Source organism: Mus musculus, chromosome 7 (assembly GCF_000001635.26).
Source record: "Mus musculus strain C57BL/6J chromosome 7, GRCm38.p6 C57BL/6J".
Lineage (NCBI taxonomy): Eukaryota > Metazoa > Chordata > Mammalia > Rodentia > Muridae > Mus > Mus musculus.
Window position 1 is genome coordinate 8413648 of NC_000073.6, and position 9392 is coordinate 8423039.

The 9392-nt window shown below is 35.4% G+C and overlaps 1 pseudogene; it reads right to left on the minus strand.

Annotated features, from left to right (window-relative positions):
* The window catches only part of Vmn2r-ps46 (vomeronasal 2, receptor, pseudogene 46), a 23574-nt pseudogene extending 14446 nt beyond the window's left edge, over positions 1-9128 (minus strand).

Here is a 9392-nt window from a genome sequence, read left to right on the forward strand (position 1 = left end):
ACTCTAAAAAAAATAAAGGAAGCAACAGTTACTTTTCCTTAATATCTCTTAATATCAATGGATTCAATTCCCCAATAAAAAGACATAGACTAACAGACTGGCTACACAAACAGGACTCAACATTCTGCTGCTTACAGGAAACCCATCACAGGGAAAAAGACTGACACTACCTCAGAGAGAATGGGTGGAAAACAATTTTCCAAGCAAATGGTCTCAAGAAATAAGCAGGAGTAGCCATTCTAATATCTAATAAAATTGACTTCCAACCCAAAGTTAACAAAAAAGACAAGGAGGGACAATTCATAATCATCAAAGGTAAAATCCTCCAAGAGGAACTCTCAATTCTGAATATCTATGCTCCAAATGCAAGGGCAGTCACATTCATTAAATTGACTTTAGTAAAGCTCAAAGCACATATTGCTCCTCACACAATAATATTGGGAGACTTCAACATACCACTTTCATCAATGGACAGATTGTGGAAACAGAAACTAAACAGGGACACAGTGAAACTAACAGAAGTTATGAACAAATGGTTTTAACCGATATCTACAGAACATTTAATCCTAAAACAAAAGGATATAAATTCTTTTCAGCACCTCAACGTACCTTCTCCAAAATTGACCATATAATGGGTCACAAAACAGGCCTCAACAAAAACAAAAATATTGAAATTGTCCCGAGCATCCTATGAGACCACCATGGACTAAGGCTGTTCTTCAATAACAATATAAATAATGGAAGCCATCATTCACATGGAAAATGAACAACACTATTCTCAATGATACCTTGGTCAAGGAAGGAATAAAGAAAGAAATTAAAGACTTTTTAGAGTTTAATGAAAATTTAGCCACAACATACCCAAACTTATGGGACACAATGAAAGCATTTCTAAGAGGTAAACTCATAGCTCTGAGTGCATCCAAAAAGAAACTGGAGAGAGCACACACTAGCAGCTTGACAACATATGTAAAAGCTCTAGAAAAAAAGGAAGCAAATTCACCCAAGAGGAGTAGAAGGCAGGAAATAATCAAACTCAGAGGTGAAATCAACAAAGTGGAAACAATAAGAACTATTCAACGAATCAACAAAATGAGTACCTGGTTCTTTTAGAAAATCCACAAGATAGATAAACTCTTAGCCAGACTCACTAGAGGGCACAGGGACAGCATCCTAATTAACAAAATCAGAAGTGAAAAGGGAGACATAACAACAGATCCTGAAGAAAGAAAAAACACCATCAGATTCTACTACAAGAGGCTATACTCAAAAAAACTGGAAAACCTGGACGAAATGGACAAATTTCTAGACAGATACCAGGTACCAAAGTTAAATCAGGATCAAGTTAGTTATCTAAACAGTCCCATATCCCCTAAAGAAATAGAAGCAGTCATTAATAGTCTCCCAGCCAAAAAAAAAAAAAAAAAAAAAAAAAAAAAACCCAGGACCAGATGGGTTTAGTGCAGGGTTCTACCAGACCTTGAAAGGAGATCTAATTCCAGTTCTGCACAAACTATTCCACAAAATAGAAGTAGAGGGAACTCTACCCAACTCATTCTATGAAGCCACAAATACTCTGATACCTAAACCACTGAAAGATCCAACAAAGATAGAGAACTTCAGAACAATTTCCCTTATGAATATCGATGCAAAAATACTCAATAAGATTCTAGCTCACCAAATTCCAGAACACATCAAAACAACCATCCATCCTGACCAAGTAGGTTTCATTCCAGGGATGCAGGGATGGTTTAATATATGGAAATCCATCAATGTAATCCATTATATAAACAAACTCAAAGACAAAAACCACATAATCATCTACTTAGACGAGGAGAAAGCATTTGACAAAATCCAACACCCATTCATGAATGGAATTCAAGGCCCATACCTATACATGATAAAAGCAATCTACAGTAAACCATTAGCCATCATCAATGTAAATGGTGAGAAGCTGGAAGCAATCCCACTAAAATCAGGGACTAGACAAGGCTACCCACTTTCTCCATACCTATTCAACATTGTACTTGAAGTCTTAGCCAGAGCAATTCGACAATAAAAGGAGACCAAGGGGATACAAATTGGAAAAGAAGTCAAATTATCACTTTTTGCAGATGATATGATAATATATATAAGTGACCCTAAAAATTCCACCAGAGAACCCCTAAACCTGATAAACAGCTTCAGTGAAGTAGCTGTATATAAAATTAACTCAAACAAGTCAATGGCTTTGCTCTATACAAAGAGTAAACAGGCTGAGAAAGAAATTAGGGAAACAACACCCTTCTCAATAGTCACAAATAATGTAATATACCTTCACATGACCCTAAATAAGGAAGTGAAAGATCTGTATGATAAGAAATTTAAGTCTCTGATGAAAATAATTAAAGAAGATCTCAGAAGAAGGAAAGGTCTCCAATGCTCATAGATTGCCAGGATCAATATTGTAAAAATGGCTATGTTGCCAAAAACAAACTACAGATTCAGTGCAATCCCCATCAAAATTCCAACTCAATTCTTCAATGAATTAGAAAGGGCAATTGCCAGATTCATCTGGAATAACAAAAAACCTAGGATAGCAAAAAACCTTCTCAAGGATAAAAGAACCTCTGGTGGAATCACCATGCCTGACCTAAAGCTGTACTAGAGAGCAATTGTGATAAAAACTGCATGGTACTGGTATATCAACAGACAAGTAGACCATTGGAATAGAATTGAAGACCCAGAAATGAACCCACACATCTATGGTCACTTGATCTTTGACAAGGGAGCAAAAACCATCCAGTGGAAAAAAGACAGCATTTTCAACAAATGGTGCTGGCACCACTGGTGGTTATCATGTAGAAGAATGTGAATTGATCGATTCCTATCTCCTTGGACTAAGGTCAAATCTAAGTGGATCAACGAGCTCGACATAAAACCAGAGACACTGAAACTTATAGAGGAGAAAGTGGGGAAAAGCCTCAAAGATATGGGCACAGGGGAAAATTCTTGAATAGAAAAGCAATGGCTAGTTCTGTAAGGTTGAGAATTGACAAATGGGACCTCAGGAAACTGCAAAGCTTCTGCGGGGAAAAAGACACTGTCAATGAGACAAAAAGGCCACCAACAGGTCGGGAAAGGATCTTTACCTATCCTAAATAGGATAGGGGACTAATATCCAATATATATAAAGAATCAAGAAGGTAGACTCCAGAAAATCAAATAACCCCATTAAAAAATGGGGCTCAGAGGTAAGCAAAGAATTCTCACCTGAGGAATACTGAATGGCTGAGAAACACCTAAAAAAATGTTCATCATCCTTAAACATCAGGAATATGCAAATCCAAACAACCCTGAGATTTCATCTCACACCAGTCAGAATGGCTAAGACCAAAAATTGAAGTGACAGCAGATGCTGGCAAGGATGTGGAGAAAGAGGAACACTCCTCCATTGTTGGTGGGATTGAAAGCTTGCACAACCACTCTGGAAATCAGTCTGACAGTTCTTCAGAAAATTGGACATGGTACTACTAGAGGATCCCGCAATACCTCTCCTGGGCATATATCCAGAAGATGTTCCAACTAGTAAGAAATACACATGCTCCATTATGTTCATAGCAGCCTTATTTATAATAGCCAGAAACTGGAAAGAACACAGATGTCTATCAACCGAGGAATGGATACAAAAAATGTGGTACATTTACACAATAGAGTACTACTCAGCTATTAAAAAGAATGAATTTATGAAATTCCTAGGCAAATGGTGGACTAGTAGGGCATTATCCTGAGTTAGGTAAACCAATCACAAAAGAACTCACACAATATGTACTCACTGATAAGTGGATATTAGCCCAGAAACTTAGAACACCCAAGATACAAGTTACAATTTTCAAAACACATAAAACTGAAGAAGTACTAAGACCAAAAGTGTGGACACTTTGCCTCTTCTTAGAAATGGGAACGAAACACCCATGGAAGGAGATACAGAGACAAAGTTTGGAGTGGAGACAAAAGGATGGACCATCTAGAGACTGCCATATCCAGGGATCCATCCCATAATCAGCCTCCAAATGATGACACCATTGCATACACTAGCAAGAGTTTGCTGAAAGGACCCTGATATAGGTGTCTCTTGTGAGGCTATGCCGGGGCCTAGCAAACACAAAAGTGGATGCTCACAGTCAGCTATTGGATGGAGCACAGGGCCCCCAATGGAGGAGCTAGAGAATATATCCAAGGAGCTAAAGACCCTATAGGTGCAACAACAGTATGAACTAACCAGTACCCTGGAGCTCTTGACTCTAGCTGCATATGTATCAGAAGATGGCCTAGGAGGCCATCACTAGAAAGAAAGGCCAATTTGACTTGCAAACTTTATATGCTCCAGAACAGGGGAACGCCAGGGCCAAAAAGTGGGAGTTGGTGGGTAGGGGAGTAAGGGGGTGAGGGTATGGGAATTTTGGGATAGCATTGGAAATGTAAATGAGGAAAATACCTAATAAAGAAAAAGAAAGAAAAAAATTAAGGACCATACCAAAAAAAGGTGTCTTATAATGATGCAAAAATCTTCATGTGGAAAAATATGGAAGAACGAGGTAATGGAACCCCATAACTCCTCTTTCTTAGAAAAGTTCACTTGTGAAGTTCTAATTTTGTATCTTACGATGTGGGAAAAAAAACAAGATAAAACATAGCAATAAATTCTACAGAGTATATAATAATATTATATACAGATAATGATATAATAATTTAAATTAATTACATAATAATATCATCATATTATTAAAGAAAATGACTTATTAAAGGTATAGCACTATGGGTGTAAAAGTTTTGCCAGGGATCTTATGTCAGTTTATATTCTGACATTTGAGTTCTTTTGTGATTGGTTTACCTAACTCAGGATAATGCCCTATTTGTCCACCATTGCCTAGGAATTTCATAAATTCATTCTTTTTAACAGCTGAGTAGTACTCTATTGTGTAAATGTACCACATTTTTTGTATTCATTCCTCCGTTGAGGGACATCTGGGTTCTTTCCAGTTTCTGGCTATTATAAATAAGGCTGCTATGAACATAGTGGAGCATGTGTCTTTCTTACTAGTTGGAACATCTTCTGGATATATGCCCAGGAGAGGTATTGTGGGATCTTCCGGTAGAACCATGTCCAATTAATAGTTGGTCATACACTCACAGGTAGTCAAATTACTAACTCCACAGACTGGATTGAAGCTTTTCATCCTTTCTAATACCACTGAAATGCCATGAGTTGCCAGATGAAGAATGGTATTTCATGCCTTTACAAAAAAAAAAATACTCCATATATTTAAAAGCTGGGTTATAGAGAAAATGTTGGTAACATTTCTGTTTTATCCCAGTTTATCTCTGATGACTAAACTTTTAACACCACCATAATTTTGTTATTTCACAGTTTACTAATGATAATTTAATCTTATGACCAAGATGAAGATAACTACTATCTGGGGACAGAAATAATAAGCTCCATGTTTTGGAATAGTTTGAACAAATCTCTGCTTGCTGAGCTTGGTATAAATAATGAAGCATTCTGACTGACAGTCATTCAAGGCTGTAAGATTCTCTCTCCCAATATGCCAGACTCAATTCTCCATGGCCTCTTCTATTCCTCAAGGAAGTTATCTGTCAACTTCTAGTGGTAATCCCTAGTTGAAAGTCTAACATGTTTCTAACTAGTAAGTATCCTGGAACTACCTAGATTGACATAAGCATAAGTCCAACCACATCCTTTAACTTTCTTAATAGCTATCAAAGTCTTCCAAAGAGACATGATGTTAAGAATTCCTGGCCGATGATAACTCACACGTGGAGATAAAAAGCTGTCCAGGTACTTCCAGAAACTTAAAGATACCTTCCAATTGGGTCCTGAAATCAGAAAGGAACACATACTCTCATCATTACAGAAATAATTAGGGATAGGGCTTTTTTTTTTTATGAAATAAATATGGTGTAGGTGTTACAGTTTTTCCATCACAATGGCCCAAAGCGTATCTTATAATCAAAGACATATTTGGTAAAAGATCAGGATTTCTGTTGATTTCATCCATTGCAAACACCAATGCCAAAGCATATTTGTGGTTTGTAGTTGTTTTTCTGTAAAAGAGTACAGTGTTTATTATGGACAGATGATTATACGTGAATACTTGTACTCAATAGAAGCACTATGCAATACTGGAAGTTTGTGCATCTCACGTCTAAAGATTGGAACAAATGGCTTTTGTTATTAGATTGGATTGACAGGTGGACCTGGAAAATAGTAAGTACTTTAAAAGTTCATGATCGTGTTGGTCCCATAAATAAGAGATGGTATTGACCTCATCCACAGAGATAATTTCCATTTTTGTTTTTGAGTGCTTGACCAGAAGGTAAAGAGAAAACCACAGATATTGACAAAACAGTAATTCTGATCATGTCTTCATTTTGAAATTATTGAGCAATAAAAAAATTTGTTATTAGAGCCACTGAGTTCATGATATTTTCTTGTGAAATTAACTGAATTGGTTAAGGAAATGAAACCATAGCCAGGAGTGGTGTCACACACCTTAAATCCCAGCACTTGGGATGCAGAGACAGGTGGAAGAAAATAGAAAAAAGAAAGAAAGAAAGAAGTAAAGAAGAAAGAAAGAAAGAAAAAAAGAAAGAAAGAAAGAAAGAAAGAAAGAAAGAAAGAAAGAAAGAAAGAAAGAAAGAGAAAGAAAAAGAAAGAAATGAAACCATGATTTATCAATGCATAATGGTCTCTCTCTCCAGCAACATTTGATTCCTGTACTTATAATCACTTACAATTTGTGGCCAAAATACTTGACACATCCCTTCATATCTATCCTCATGCTGTTATTTTTTCAATCTTTTATTGAAATAAAATATTCTCTAAAGATTTATTTTTAATTAAATTCAAATATCAAACATGAATTTGGAAATTTATACATGTCAATATTTAAGTTAGTATGTATTTGAGCAAGTACTATTTAGGTTATAAGATTGCAATACATCCAAATGTTTTATAAGATACTTTCCTGTAGACTATCCTCAATTCAAATGCACAGTTATGCAGCAGTGACAGGTGTTTAGTGCAGAGATTAAGGGCTTGTCCCACCACAAATGTATCATTCTTCTACTTCCTATTTACAAACAAATGTGATATATTCACTCTGGGTATTTTATTCATTATAAATTAATTTCTAGGAAACATCTTTGACAACCCTTATCATTACACTAAATCATTACTAGTATCCTACTGAGAACTAGGAAAATAAGGAAATATCTGTGATATTTGTATATGCCAGTATTATATGCTTATAATATAGAAGAGATTTTTTTGTGTAAATTTATATGATATATTCACTGTTCTTGTAAAAAAAAAAAGTGGAGAACTAGACCAAAGGCAATGGAATAATACCATTGCTTTTGTTTATTTTTATGAAAAGAATAATATCTCCTGTTTTAACCTTGTCATTTCATATAATTTTATCAATGAACACTCTATGTACACCTACATATTTAATGATTAGAATGCAGTAAATACAGTCTTTCACTATAACGTATACAACTATTGTGTTTTCATTCTATATCCTGTAAAATAGGTCATTTTAATATTATTTATTACCACACACACACACACACACACACACACACACACACACACACACACACACAAATCTTAATTAAAGTTTTACTACTATACAAAATAAATTTGAGAGTAGACGTTGTGCAATGCTCAAACTACTACCTATAACTGAAATTTAGGAAACATCAGTTATAATATGTCTTTGTAGCCTAGTTGTCTAAAGGCTGTGTTTTAAAACAATGATCAGCAATCCACAAAAATTGGTGTTGATACCAAGTTGGTAACATATGCACTAATATTTACTAAAATTATTGAAATAAGTCCCACAAGATTTAGATATTTTAAAAGGGTCAGAGATTAACCAACTCATACATGAATGGAGAAGACATTTGTCTTAAATAATGACAAAAAACTAATAGAAAGCTCCTGTATCACTGTCCTCAAACGTTACAACTATCCCACAATACAATTGTCACCCATGCCAGTGACAAGGGACATAAGCAGTCACCACTGTTGATAGCCTGCCTATTCAAAGAATGTAATCATATCATTGGATTCCATATGTTCCAAATATAGTTTACTCTAAAGAGAGAGTGCCCAATTGAACTTTGCAAAACATAAAAGCCAGTGATTGTACATAAATAGTGTGAGGTACGAAGCCACAGTGCTTTTGGATTTTATCTTTTAAAACACTTCAATGTTTTGACCCCTAATGAGCTAAATATTTCTTGCTCATATACATACAAAGATATCCATCCAGGCATTCATATGAAGTAGGAATTTGAGTGTAAGTATCTTCTCTTTCCAAACCTGATGAAGCTTTAGAAGTCAATAAGTGACGACATGCAATGACTTTGAGACAGTAAGTTTGTATGTATGTAAAGTTTTTGACAACTATATGTGCCATGAATATTACTGGAACCAGAATATGCTCTAGGAACAACACACTTATGGAAGGACTGTCAGCAGAATTTATGACCATTTATTTATATGTACTTTGGATAAAACATAATGCAATATTACAGGATCAATTTCAATAAGTCATCTCTGTCTACAGTGCAATATAAAGTGTCAAAAGGCAGGCTTTATGTTAAAGATCAATGTAGATATTCCTTTATTCCAAAGCTCCCAATCTTTAACTTAGAAGAAACCTGGAGGAAAACCAAAAGCTCAACTGGATTAATTAAATGGAGAATATAGGATTAAATCTGTAAAGGAATTAAGGTTGTTTCTCGGAGTTCAGAATTAGCACCAGGACAGAAGACTCAAGAATTTGCCTAATCTTCATCCTCAGAGCACTCAAGAAATATTGATGTTCTCATTTCAATTTAAAATACAAATTTACTTACAGAAAATTAAGAGTCTTGTTGAAATAATCTTTTTCAGTGGGTGTCTGAACTGCTGCCAGGATGAAAGCACAAGTTAATCCCAAATATTCATCCATTATTTCATCCAAATTTATTCTCCAAAAGCACCTGGGATCAATGAAATTGGCCATGAGAAGTGTAATATTAAAGAGGAAGAAAACTCCCATGAAAATGAACATCTTTTTCCTGCCTTAAACCTGGGCAGTGTTGATTGTGAAGTGCCATGCATATCAGCACATCAGATTTCTACCAGCATTTATTTCTTTGTGCAAAGGTGAGGTTTATTGCATATTCATGACTCATTTTATTTTTAGGTTTCTCCTGAGCCCTGGAAGAAACTTAAATACTTTCTTCCCTGGGGCTCTGCAACTGGTGTCCACAGTCCATGTAATAAACACTTGTAAGTAAATACTTAGGAGTATGAATCATTCTCAGTCTCCATC